The sequence below is a fragment of the Pseudorca crassidens genome, chromosome 7 (assembly GCF_039906515.1).
Source record: "Pseudorca crassidens isolate mPseCra1 chromosome 7, mPseCra1.hap1, whole genome shotgun sequence".
Classification (NCBI taxonomy): Eukaryota; Metazoa; Chordata; class Mammalia; order Artiodactyla; family Delphinidae; genus Pseudorca; species Pseudorca crassidens.
This window is the reverse complement of record NC_090302.1, coordinates 53,268,017-53,281,779: the sequence shown is the minus strand read 5'-3', so window position 1 is coordinate 53,281,779 and position 13,763 is coordinate 53,268,017. Positions and strand designations below refer to the sequence as shown.

Genomic DNA, 13,763 nt, shown 5'->3' with positions numbered 1-13,763 from the left:
TCAGTCAAACGCTAAGATGCCATTTTTGCTAAAAATTAAATGTGTCTTTAAGTGAGAGCGTGTGTGTAAGGAGAGTGCGCGCGGTTGTGGTTGGTCCTCTGTAACAGAATGGGACGAAAGTAACCCAGTCTGGGCTGAGGAGGAGGGGGATATCGATAGCGCAGCTCTGCATTCTCTCTTCAGCGATTATAGTTAATGGCTAATTGCACAAATGATAGTCAGAGGGCCTGTAATTAGAAGCTTAACCTTTTCTTGCTTGGGGGAGGGGAAACCCGGTTTATTCTTCTTGATATAGTTTGCAACATTCAATTACAAGGCTCAAGGAAAGAAAGAAGGAAGCAAAGGCAAGACTCCTGTAAAGGATTGATTCCTGTTTTGTGTCTGGCAATACTGAGCCTGTAATTTGCTTTTGTGTACTTCAGTTTTCTTGCACAATTTCCCCTGGTTGTCCCCATTTAACCAGACGGGGAGGACACACCGGGCTATTTCACCTTCTTAAATAAAGGGTTTGTATATTTTTAAAAAGTAGTTTCGATCTCGAACGACTCAAACTCCACCGATTTCAATAGGACCAGCTCTGACGCTATTCTGTCGATGATGAGAGAAGTAGAGGGCTCCTGGCTAGCTATATTCCTCTTGTCTTGGTGCTCCAGGGCATTTGTCAAGGCTAACCATCAGATGGGATGTTTATTAGGAACTTGCTGGATCCAGGAGATGGAGAGGAGAGGAAAATTCCAGGTCAGGATACACTTTGGGGTGGGGTCAGAGGATACCCAGATTGTGAATGGTCTCCACGAAGGGGCTTAACTCTGTCAATATGTATTGTGGAGACTTGCACTACAGTTCATTTTGAACTCTGGTTTGCTCGCTCTGTGGTTACACGTTTGATACAAACTGCAGCAGACGCACATGTGTTGCGTGTGAAACAGTTGAGCTCTGCTTTATGCCATTAGTAGTGAAGATGCATGCAGGTGTTGCTCACCTAGCAGGCATTAAGGGATGGTGGTAAAACAGGTGTGTGGCATTTTCAATATTCTCGGGGTTCTGAAAGAGTACATTAATATAGTCGTGTGGTTTGTTTCTAATATTTTACTCAGAGATAAATATGTGTACTATAAGCTGAACACTGATATGGTATAATAAGATTTACCTTTGACATACACGTTATGCTTTCTATCTCTCCAAAGGATATAAATAACCTGTTGGTGCACTTAGCTGCGGCTCTGTGTTCAACCCTGTAGCTCTCTTGTTGGATCAAAAGGAAGCATAACTTTTGGCTCTACCTCTCATTGGCTGTGTAACTTGGGAAAATCTCAGTGCCTGTCTGTGCCTGCCTTCTGACTTACAAACTGGACACAAAACCAGTTCACATAAAGTCAAAGTGCTCTGTGGCCTCAAGGACCAGCTCTCTGCAAAGTGTTGATTATTAGAAGGAAAGGTTGTAAGGAAGAGTGAATTTGATTAATATAGAAAGTAACCGAATAACCAAAATGATAAATTTATCATGAGTGGAGATGGGTGTGGTTGAACTAGGCTCAGAGAGGCTGACACTGCTGCATACAGAGCCTTCAGGTAAATGCATAGGCAACCCCACTCCCACAATCTACCACATTCGTTAAGTTGTTGAAGCAACACACACTGAGCATCCCTGGGTAGCAGGCGCTGTGCTAGGCAGTAGGTATACGGAGATGTTTGTCTAAGGAAGCTCAGGATCTGGTGGGGGAGGCAGAGAAGTTGGCGATTGTGGTACCCTATGCACAGCACACGCTTAGGCTTCAAGGTGCTATAAGGTTATAGGCAAAGAGTAGCTAATCTGACTGGGGGACCAGAGGGTCAGAAAAGGCTTTCCAGAGCACTTGTCTCTGAGCTGAAGTCATGACTTTTACCAAGCCATTCCAATTCTCTTTACTGCTGGACACATGGTAGGATTGCACTTCCTGGCTCCATTATAGTTAGGTGGGGCTGAAAGACCAATTTTGGCCAATTATTTGTGAGCGGAAGTTCTAGGGTGTCACTTCTGGACTGGGGCATTTAGTGGGACTTGCATGAGACCCTCCCTTTTGGTCTGCATGGTGACTAGAGATGCTCAAGAGATGGCTGCTCCATTAGCCTGGTCTGAATGACTAGACTGAGTAGTTCTCTGCTGTCTCCATGTCTCTGGCAATGATCACGTAGCGTAGAGGTCAGCAGATGGCCAGTGACCTGTCTCTATATGACCTATGAAAAAGAGTGGTTTTTACATTTTTTAAAGAGTTATACAAAAAAGTGAAGAAGAAGAAAAGGCAACAGAAATTGTATGTTGCTCACCAAGTGTGTAATATTTACCATCTGGGTCTTTAGAGAAAAAACTTACCGCCTCCTGACATTGAGTGAAAAATAAACCTTTGCTGTCTTTATCTACTGAGCTTTTGTTACCGCAGCATGACCTCTCGTTCGTTAACTTGACTGATACTCTGGGTGAAGGGGGAAGGAAGACCTTGGTGAACAGAGGGAACAAAGGCAAAGAGAACATCAAGTGTTGAGGAAACGCAGGGGCTTCAGGATGGTTCCATAATGGGGTTGCAGTGGGCTGACAGCAGGAGGTAAGGCTAAGGAAGAAAGTCAGGGCCTGGATTATATGGAAATGTGTATGAAATGCCAACACTTTGTTTTTTTGCATTTAAAAAAATTTTTTTTAAATTAAAGTATAGTTGATTTACAATGTTGTGTTAGTTTCAGGTGTATAGCAAAGTGATTCAGTTATACATATACATATATGTGAGAATATGTATATATTCTTTGTCGGATTCTTTTCCATTATAGGTTATTACAAGATATTGAATATAGTTCCCTGTGCTGTATAGTAGGTCCTTGTCATTCATTTATTTTATATATAGCATTGCATATCTGTTAATCCCAGACTCCTAATTTATCTCCCCCCCCTTTCATGCCAACACTTCGGACTTGATGCTGTTGGCCATGGTGAGGACTTGTGATGGATTTCTACCGTGATAGATTGTGATCAGAGGCCTGACATTCCGTGTGTTTTAGAAAGTTCGCTCTGACGTGAAGTGGTCTGTAGGGTGACTTCTTTGGGAAGCAGTTAGGATGAGACTAGAGGAAGAACAGTTAGAGGCCCTGGTAGTGACGGAAGGCACCAGGAAAGGACAGGAAGAAGCTATTATTTGCAGTCAGAAATATTCATGTAATTCTTTCATGAGATTTTTCTCCCCAGTCCTCTGCATATAGCTTCAATTAATTAATTAATTTAGTTATTTGTTTTGCGGTACGCGGGCCTCTCACTGTTGTGGCCTCTACCGTTGTGGAGCACAGGCTCCGGATGCGCAGGCTCAGCGGCCATGGCTCACGGGCCCAGCCGCTCCACGGCATGCGGGATCTGCCCGGACCGGGGCACGAACCTGTGTCCCCTGCATCGGCAGGCGGACTGTCTACCACTACGCCACCAGGGAAGCCCTGCATCAGCTTTTAGAACAGTGTTTTCCAACCATGGTCAATCCGTAAGAATCCCTGGGGATTTCCCTGGTGGCGCCGTGGTTAAGAATTTGCCTGCCAATGTGGGGGACACGGGCTCGAGCCCTGGTCCAGGAAGATCCCAGATGCCGCGGAGCCTGCGCGTCCGGAGCCTGTGCCCCGCAACGGGAGAGGCCACAACAGTGAGAGGCCCGCATACCGCCAAAAAAAAAAAAAAAAAAAAGAAACCCTGGAAATGTGTGTTAAAAACACAGATTCCCAGGTCCCTCCCTTGGAGATCCTGACTCTGTAGGTCTAGTCCAGCCCAAGAGGCTGGACTTGTAACCTTACTCCAGGCGACTCTTAGGATTAGCCATGATTAAGAAAGCTTCCTAGAGAATGTCTTCTTCAATGCAGTCTTAACTGCTAAGTAGCTTTACTTCTCTCAAACCTGTATATATATATTTGTCCAATTTCCCCAGGGAAAGTGGGTTAGGGCCCACAGAGAACGGGAGGGTTAATGTCGGGCATTTCTTTTTCTTCAAGCCCTGGAAACTAATAAATATGGGCAGCAGAAGTCATCTTCAAACCATGTTGCTAGGCTGAAGCACTCATTACTGTGTTTTCTACTTCATAGCCTTACCATAGGAAGTAAGAAGTGAAATGAACTGTCCCCTTCTGCAGCCTTCTCCTTCTACAGTATTTTGACGGTACTTTCTCAGGCCTCCCCTCCACCATTTTCTAATTGTGTGGCAGCCAGTGAAATAAACGGGATTCACCCCACTCTAGGCTTTACACGTAGGATCTGATGGTTTAAACCAGTGGCTCACAAACTTTAGCTTTCATGAGAATCACCTGCAGGACTCGTTAAACACAATTGCTAGGCACCATCCCAGAGTTTCTGGTTCAGCTGGTCTGGGGTGGAGCCAGAGTATTTGCATTTCTAACAAGTTTCCAGGAGATGCTGATGCAACTGGTCAGGGAACACATTTTGAGAACCATCGCTCTAAATCCATCAGCATAACTTCCCCCCTCAGCCACTGTGATCAATTCAAGGGTCTCAGCCAGTCAGCCTGTGGTCTTCTGGCCACACTGATTGGATACTTCAGTCCTAAGCACATTATTCAAGTTGATCCAGTTATAATGAAGTTCAGGATTTTTGCTTGGTTAGAAAGCCACCCTTTTTTTCTTTTTCTTTTTTTTTCCTTTTCACTGACTTCTTATTTTTAATTTTTTTCCAGTGTTATTTTTATTTTTAATTAATTTAATTAAAAATTTTATTTTATATTGGATCATAGTTGATTAGCAATGTTGTGTTAGTTTCAAGTGTACAGCAAAGTGATTCAGTTATTCATATCTATGTATCTATTCTTTTTCAAATTCGTTTCCCATTTAGGTTATTACAGAATATTGAGCAGAATTCCCTCTGCTATACAGTAGGTCCTTGTTGGTTATGTGTTTTAAATATAGTAGTGTGTACATGTCAGTCCCAAACTCCTAATCTATCCCTCCCCCCCCTTCCCCCTGGTAACCATAAGTTCAATCTCTAAATTTGTGAGTCTGTTTCTGTTTTGTAAATAAGTTCATTTATCATTTTTTTTAAGATTCCTCATATAAGCAATATCATATGATATTTGTCTTTCTATGCCTGACTTACTTCACTTAGTATGGTAATTTCCAGGTCCATCCATGTTGCTGCAAATGGCCTTATTTCATTATTTTTAATGGCTGAGTAATATTTCATTGTGTGTGTGTGTGTGTATATATATATATATACATACACACACATACATATACACACACACACATACACACACACACACATATAAATACATGGAATGTATGTACCACATCTTCTTTATCCTTTCATTTGTCAATGGACATTTAGGTTGCTTCCATGTTTTGGCTATTGTAAACAGAGCTGCAATGAACATTGGAGTGCATGTATCCTTTTGAACCATGTTTTTCTCTGGATACATGCCCAGGAGTGGGATTGTTGGATCATATAGTAGTTCCATTTTTAGTTTTTTAAGGAACCTCCATACTGTTCTCCATAGTGGCTCTACGAATTTACATTCCCATCTACAGTGTAGGAGGGTTCCCTTTTCTCCACACCCTCTCCAGCATTTACTGTTTGTAGATTTTTTGATGATGGCCATTCTGACTGGTCTGAGGTGATATTTCATTGTAGTTTTGATTTGCATTTCTCTGATAATTAGAGATGTTGAGCATCTTTTCAGGTGCCTCTTGGCCATCCATATGTCTTCTTTGAAGAAATGTCTGTTTAGGTCTTCTGCCTATTTTTTGACTGGGTTGTTTTTGTTTTTTTTTTTGATATTGAGTCATATGAGCTGTTTGTAAATTTTGGAGACTAATCCCTTGTCAGTTGCATTGTTTGCAAATATTTTCTTCCATTCTGTGGGTTGTCTTTTCATTTTGTTTGTGGTTTCCTTTGCTGTGCAAAAGTTTTTGAGCTTAATTAGGTCCCGTTTGTTTGTTTTTGTTTTTACTTCCATTTCTCTAGGAGACAGATCCAAAAAGATATTGCTGTGATTTATGTCAATGAAGAGTGTTCTGCCTTTGTTTTTTTCTAAGAGCTTTTATAGTATCTCGTCTTACATTTAGGTCCTTAATCTGTTTTGAGTTTATTTTTGTGTATGGTGTTAAAGAATGTTCCAATTTCATTTTTCTACATGTAGCTGTCCAGTTTCCCAGCACCATTTATTGAAGAGACTGTCTTTCATCCATTGTATAGTCTTGCCTCCTTTGTCGTAGATTAATTGCCCATAGGGGCGTGGGTTTATTTCTGGGCTTTCTATCCTGTTCCATTGATCTATATTTCTGTTTTTGTGCCAGTACCATACTGTTTTGATGACTGTAGCTTTATAGTATAGTCTGAAGTTGGCGGGGGTGGGGGTCTCATTCCTCCAGCTCTGTTTTTCTTTCTCAAGATTGCTTTGGCTATTTGGGGTCTTTTCTGTCTCCATACAAATTTTAAGATTTTTTGTTCTAGTTTTGTGAAAAATGCCCTTGGTAATTTGATAGAGATTGCGTTGAATCTGTAGATTGCCTTGGATAGTATAGTCATTTTGATGGTATTGATTCTTCCAATCCAAGAACATGGTATATCTTTCCATTTGTTTGTGTCAGCTTTGATGTTTTTCATCAGCGTCTTATAGTTTTCAGAGTACAGGTTTTTTAATCTCCTTAGGTAGGTTTATCCCTAGGTATTTTATTCTTTTTGATGAGATGGCAAATGGGACTGTTTCTTTAATTTCTCCTTCTGATCTTTCATTGCTAGTGTATAGAAGTGCAACAGATTTCTGGGTATTAATTTGTATCCTGAAATTTTACTGCATTCATTGATGAGCTCTAGTAGTTTTCTGATAGCATCTTCAGGATTTTCTATGTATAGTATCATGTCATCTGCAAACAGTGACAGTTTTACTTCTTTTCCAATTCGTATTCCTTTATTTCTTTTTCTTCTTTGATTGCCGTGGCTAGGACTTCCAAAACTATGTTGAGTAGAAGTGGCAAGAGTGGACATCCTTGTCTTGTTCCTGATCTTAGAGGAAATGCTTTCAGCCTTTCACCATTGAGAACGATGTTGGCTGTGGGTTTGTCATATATGGCCTTTATTATGTTGAGGTAGATTCCCTCTATGGCAAGGCACTCTTTTATAAGCAATGTGGTGTATGGACTTAGGCCAGGACTTCTGTAGCCATTGTGCCACTGTGAAGGAAGCCAATCTGAAGACCAGCTGACTCGTGGAGAAGAGGAAGCTGAGAGAATCAGGGAAACAGCACCCAAACTGGAGCTGGAGCCCACGTGCGATTCTCCTGAAAGCTGCCATTTGTAGGACTTTCACTTTTCTTAGCAAATAAATTCCCTTTGTTGCTTAAGCCCAGTATGGATTGAGTTTTCCATTGTTAGCAAGTAATTAGCTGATAGAGGTGCCCTCTTGAGGGAAGTAGCTTGTATATGGTAGAGCACTGGGCAAAACTCCACCTGTGGACGTATTTACAGTGGAAATAACACACCCACCCCTTCTGGCGTGGTTTTGGAAGAGGAATGCAGGTATCAGTAAGGACCGTCTTAAACAGTTGCTCTCTTGGGCATCCTGACTGAGTCGACTCCCGCCATACCTCAGCCCTGAATCAAACACTCCATGTGGGCTTATTACAAATGAACCTTTATTGAGGGTTACGATCTAATAAGAACACTTTTTTTGAAATCCCAAGGCCAAAGACTATTTTGCAGATAGCTTTTGAAGAATTTCAGAGAGTAAAAGTGTGGCCAAATGTGGTAAAAATAGAGTGATGTTTAGAGAGAAACTCTAAAAACTCCAAAATGAGTATGAGGGTGGACCAGTGATTCTCAGCGGGGAACAGTTTTGCCCCCAGTGAACATTTTTGAGTTGTCATGCCTTCCTGTAGTTGTTTAGGGGGTTGAGCCCAGGGCTGCTGCTGCTTATCCTACAGTGCCCAGAACGGCCCCCTCAGCAAAGAATTATCTGTATCAATGGTGCCACAGTTGAGATATCCTGGGCTAGACTAGGTAAAGTCAGATGATTCTGAAATGTATGCGCTTTTTACCTCGAACAGGGTAGGAGAACATTATTTGGAACTTGGATGGCCCGTTAGAAGGATGTTCTCCCTTTGAACAACGAAAGGACAAACTGGGTTTTGTCCAGTCGATGACAGCTGTGAATGCAGTATCAAAGGGCAATGTGTAGATTTACAGACCCGGGAGACGTAAAGCAAACGACGAGTAGATTCCATTCAAATTGAGGTAGACCAACGTAGGCTATCTACATTTTGGCTGCGTTGTGAATTCGTAGTGCCCTTTAGTTTGCAAGGGTTTTGTTTTGTTTTTCAAGGCAGGGATGAAGTGCTTGACCACTTCTACTTTAATTCTGATAGTTAATTCCTCTGATCCTTGTCCCAAATTTGATTGCTTTCATTTGTCCTAAATGCAATTTACAAGAGGTTTTAGAATGTAGTGCTATAGCATTTAAAACACTCTTACAACTGGAGTGTTTTTGGAAGTAGGGGCTTTGTGGTCCCTACTGTGCTAGCTAAGTATAGATGCTTATTAGAACATAAGAATTTTAATCTGCAAGTTATGAGTAATGCAGTGAGCTGTAAAGCATGTACCATTTCACCAGGATAGTTCCATTTTCAAACTTCTAGGAGTTTTGTGGAAATGGATAGTTGATATATCTAATGTTGTTTTAGTTGGCTATGTATGTAGTTTAAATTCGTATGATATGGCTGCTTGCATTCCTTGAAGGACTGAGTTTCTACATGGATATGCTTCTGTCCAACCTGGCTCTTTGAGAAGGTTTTCCTAGCATCTCTAAATCGTTTAGAAACACATTTACGAGGAGTTCAAATGCTGATGACTGTGTCTGGAGTGTGGAGGGAAGCCTGGCTTTTCCAGCCTGCTTTTTATGGTTGTTTGAAGGAGGTGCAGGTAATTCTGAACTGTTGAAGGGTAGAGGGGCTTAAGGTGGGAGTAGATACCAGGGGGGAAGCCAAGTACCGTTGGGGAAGTTATTTGTGTATCGTTTTGATCTGTATCCCATAGGCAGTTAGTAAACCATTGAAGGTTTTGGATCAAGAAATGATGGATCAGATATATGTCTTCAGAAATATGATTATTTGAGAAGGTGATTATGGCTGTATAGGATCCAGAGGTCACCCTATGTGGTCCCTGAAAGCCTTTGTGCCTTCAGTGCATGCAGGGAGGCAATGTAGGTTAACAATTATGAGAGAAGGTGCTGGAGCCAGTCTTCCTGGGTTCAAAGCTTGGCTCAATCACTTACTGGCTGTGAAATTTTGGGCAAGTTATTTAACCTTTCAATATGCCTTAGTTTTTTCACCTGAAAAATGGAGATAACAAGTATGCCCACTTCTTTCAAGAATTCAGGGCTTCCCTGGTGGCGCAGTGGCTGAGAGTCCGCCTGCCGATGCAGGGGACACGGGTTTGTGCCCCGGTTCGGGAAGATCCCACATGCCATGGAGCGGCTGCGCCCGTGAGCCATGGCCACTGAGCCTGCACGTCCGGAGCCTGTGCTCCGCAACGGAAGAGGCCACAACAGTGAGAGGCCCGCGTAATGCAAAAATAAATAAATAAATAAAAAGAAAAAAAGAATTCAGTGCACTCATATTGATACAAGTAAAGCAGTTAGAAATATGCCTGGCATATAATAAATGCTCAGGAATTGTTAGCGACTCTTGTTAATAGTAATGACATTTATTGTTTTCTTGTTGTTTTTATTATTACCAGCACCTCCCGTGTAAAAGAGGCAAAGGGATTACAGGTGTGGGCCCAGGATTGGAACGTTGGAAGGCAGTGGTACTGGACCCCATATGCACATTAAAATCCCCCAGAGAGCTTTTTAAGACTATCAACCCTGGAGTCCTACTCAAGATCAATTCAATAACAGTGTCTGGAAACAGGGCCTAGACCTGAGCATTTTTAAGCTTCCCAAGTGATTTGCATTCTAATTATGACTCACTTGGTGTCAGGCCTGATGCCCTGCCTGGCCCAGAGGAGACAGGAAAAGCTGGGTGGTAACACTTGAATGAACTTCACCCCAAGGGCGACAGGGATGCCATGGCGGCGGCTGCAGAGGAATCACGAGCAAATCCCCTGTCTGTGTTCCAGAACAGCCTCGCTGTCCTCGCTCTGTGTGTCCTGCTCCTGGCCTGGCATCCCACATTCAGCTAGATTTGTCAGCTGTAAGAGAGCCAAGGACCATGGGAAGTCAGAAGCTCTGCACAACCAGACTGCTAGGAACCCAGCTGGTGTCTCCCCATCAGTGATAGATTATGTATCGCCAGTCTCATGCCTTTGCACATCAATCCCCCAGCAAGGACTTGCTGAGCACTTTCTGGGGCCCAGCCGCCTGCCAGGTGACTGGAGGGCAGCAACCAGATAGCAATGTGGCTGCCACTGAGGAGTGAGTTGTTATTGTTTTGTTTGCCTTTTCTACAGGAGCCAAAATTCAGGCTTGTTAAGTGGTAATTGACAGTCCTTCCTTCTAAGGAAGTTTCTCTTGGATTTGCTGCCAATAGGAAGTATATTATTCCTCCTAGCACTGTAGCATTCATTTATCGAGTGCCCACTCAATTATGAAGCATGACAGAGTTTGCCATCTAAGAGAGGAAAGACCACTTAATGATTCCTAGAGTCAGAAGTCTGGAATAAATGGATAGACAGATCAAAGAGTTAAGGGGATTCCGTTGTACTAGGAGAGGCAATTTGAGCAAGAGCTGGGTTTTCCACTTAAGTCTTTTCTTCTTTTCTTTTTTTTTTTGCGGTACACGGGCCTCTCACTGTTGTGGCCTCTCCCGTTGTGGAGCACAGGCTCCGGACACGCAGGCTCAGCGGCCATGGCTCACGGGCGCAGCCTCTCCGCGGCATGTGGGATCTTCGCGGACAGGGGCACGAACCCGTGTCCCCTGCATCGGCAGGCGGACTCTCAACCACTGCGCCACCAGGGAAGCCCCCACTGAAGTCTTAAAGGAGCATTTGAATAAGTTGTGTGGGAGACAAAGTATGTTTTTGAACATTAAGGAATAGTGATTTCAGCTGATCATCTCATAGACTAACAACGTGCAAGTTGTGGTTGTTTTCTAAACCATGGTGGGAACACATGTAAGACCTGGTGGAAATTGAAATTCTATTTTGAGATCTTAACAATTATTCCCCCTACCCCAGGGGAAATTGAACTCTCTCAGAGAGTATGTTTACCATAGTAATTTTCTGGGTCTGATTGTTTTTCTGGATGGACAATTCTTACATGTGAGGGAAATAAAAAAGCTTCACCCTTTGGGAGGGGTTTCCTTCTAGAGTTGAAGAAAGGTTCATGGTTACTGATCCAGACTGAAGGACGATTGATGGTTAATGACCCAAATCAGACCTTGTTCCTTGGATTTGACTTGGGAAGAAGATAACATGGGCTTCCCTGGTGACGCAGTGGTTAAGAATCCGCCTGCCAATGCAGGGGACACGGGTTCGATCCCTGGTCCGGGAAGATCCCACATGCCACGGAGCAGCTAAGCCTGCGCGCCACAACTACTGAAGCCCGTGTGCTCTAGAGCCTGCGTGCCACAGCTACTGAGCCCACTGCTGCAACCACTGAAGCCTGCGTGCCTAGGGCCCGTGCTCCGCAACGAAGAGTAGCCCCTGTTCGCTGCAACTAGAGAGCCCATGTGCAGCAACGAAGACCCAACACAGCCAAAAATAAATAAAATTAAAATTAATTAATTAATTAAGTAAACACATGTGGACCTTTAAAAAAAATAAAAGAAGGTAACAGAAGGCCATTGGGAAGCACAGATCAGAGGTCTTATGTAGATAGAGATGGAATTGGGAGGGTACTGGGTTTGGGATGAGGGAGCTTGGGAAATGAGACATAGCTGAGACTTCTACTGAATCTAATAGTTGCCTTTCACCTTCTTAACCATAACACCCCAATATCACCAGTATTCTTCTTTGCAATCAAAACTTACTCCTTTCCTGATGTAAACAGTAAGCAAAAATTATGGTTTAAATGTTTGCCATGTTTGTGAAATTGAATTGGAATATATGAACAGGTCTTTTAATCAAGTTCTCTTGGTGAGCTCCAGAAAGGCATCTTTCTGTGAATAAGTGACTGAAAGGAAGATGGGTAATTGCTGAGGTTTCTCTTTTGACATTCCTTTACTCCTCTCTTCCGTTTGCCAGAGACTGCAACAAAGAACAAAGAGATGAGGGAGAAAGGGCAGGCTGGCTGGCACAAACACTATGCGGAACACCCAACAGAAAATCTCTGAAGGTCATGGAAGATCTTCTCTTCCTTTTATAGTGATTCCATAGCACTTGCCTGGCTGGTGGGGCTGTTTTCTAAATATGCAACAACAACAAAAAATGATGGTTATGTCTTACACAGTGTGAGAAGAATGTCTTGAATCTGTGCACTGCCTTTCTTCTGAGAACGTTCAAAGTACTCTACAAACATGACACCATTGCTCCCTGGGAGGAGACTGTGGACAGACTTTCAGGGGAATAATCCCTCTTCAGCAGTTCGGAAGGAGCTCAAGCAGAGATCAGTGTCCAGACTCAGCTCAAGCAAGTGTCCCAGATTGGTTGAGTTCTAAATCTCACATAGAGAAAGATGGTGTTAATACTAAACACGGCCAGATAAAGTTTACGTTGCAGTCTCTTGGTGAACTCTATGTCTCATGCTTTAAGAAGACACACTGTATGTTTTTCTTGTTTCTTACTCTTTTTCCCAAATGGCCATGCTTCAATCTAGCCTCCATCCATTTTGTTTGTTTGTTTGTTTTTTGGAGTAAGGCAAAAATAAAACGACAGAACCAAACAAGAGACACCAAGAAGTATTTGTGTTATCATGACAACACCAAATTGACTCACCTCAGCAAAACCTGGAGTCTTAGAGAAGATTCCTTGAAGAGAGAAATGGAAACGTCGTACCTCCCTCTGTTGTTCTGGTTAGGATCTTGTGGCAAAGTAGGGTAATTAGAAATTCTTTTAACTTGAAGGAAAGAACAAATGCGGTAGTTATTTCTTTTTCTGCCTTTGCAAGGGAAATGTAATCACATCCAAGAACTTTGCTTATTTTTCTTTTCTTCATTCCACTTCCCAGTCCCTGCCCTGCCTTCTGCCTGGCTCTCTTAAGAAATCTTGGGAGGTCCTGCCCATGGCAGAAAATTCACAGGATATGAAGAGGAATGGAAGGGTGCCTCGTAGATCTTAAATCATTTCCTCAAATCAAGGTCCACTTCAGGGGAAGATTCACTGGACGAATTACTGGAAGTATTGCAACAACGGTTATTTAGAAATTGAAGGTGAAAACAGGAACTGTTCAGCAGTATAGGTCAAATTCTCTTCCCATTTCCTTTGACGCTGATATGAACTGGCTTCAGTGTTTTTTCCACTGACAGGTGTGATACTCTGTCAGATGAAGTAGCTCTTCCATTAGAATCTTTATTTTCTTAATCACCAGAGTACCTCTGGAAGGAAATGGTGCTGGCCATTTAAATCATGCTATAAATACTTGTCCTGTATCTAGACATGACACTGTACTTCTTAGGTTTACAATCACAGCAGCAAGCCCTGTGCCTTATTGTGTGCTCACCAGGATTTTTGGCGGGCTCTTCGTGTTTCTCTCCCCAAATACTCCCTTGTTAATTAAAAAAAAAACAAAACCAAAAAAACTTCTTGTGGGTATAGTGGGAGTCTTTGATTGATTGAATTGGATTGAAAAAGAGACCGTGATGGTTTGTGGCATTTATTTATAC

General features: G+C 42.7%; 1 long non-coding RNA gene across 1 annotated transcript in view; it reads left to right on the top strand.

Moving 5' to 3' along the window:
• LOC137227808 (uncharacterized) overlaps positions 1-13,763 on the top strand; it is a 143,865-nt gene that overhangs the window by 537 nt on the left and 129,565 nt on the right. The window lies entirely within an intron of this gene.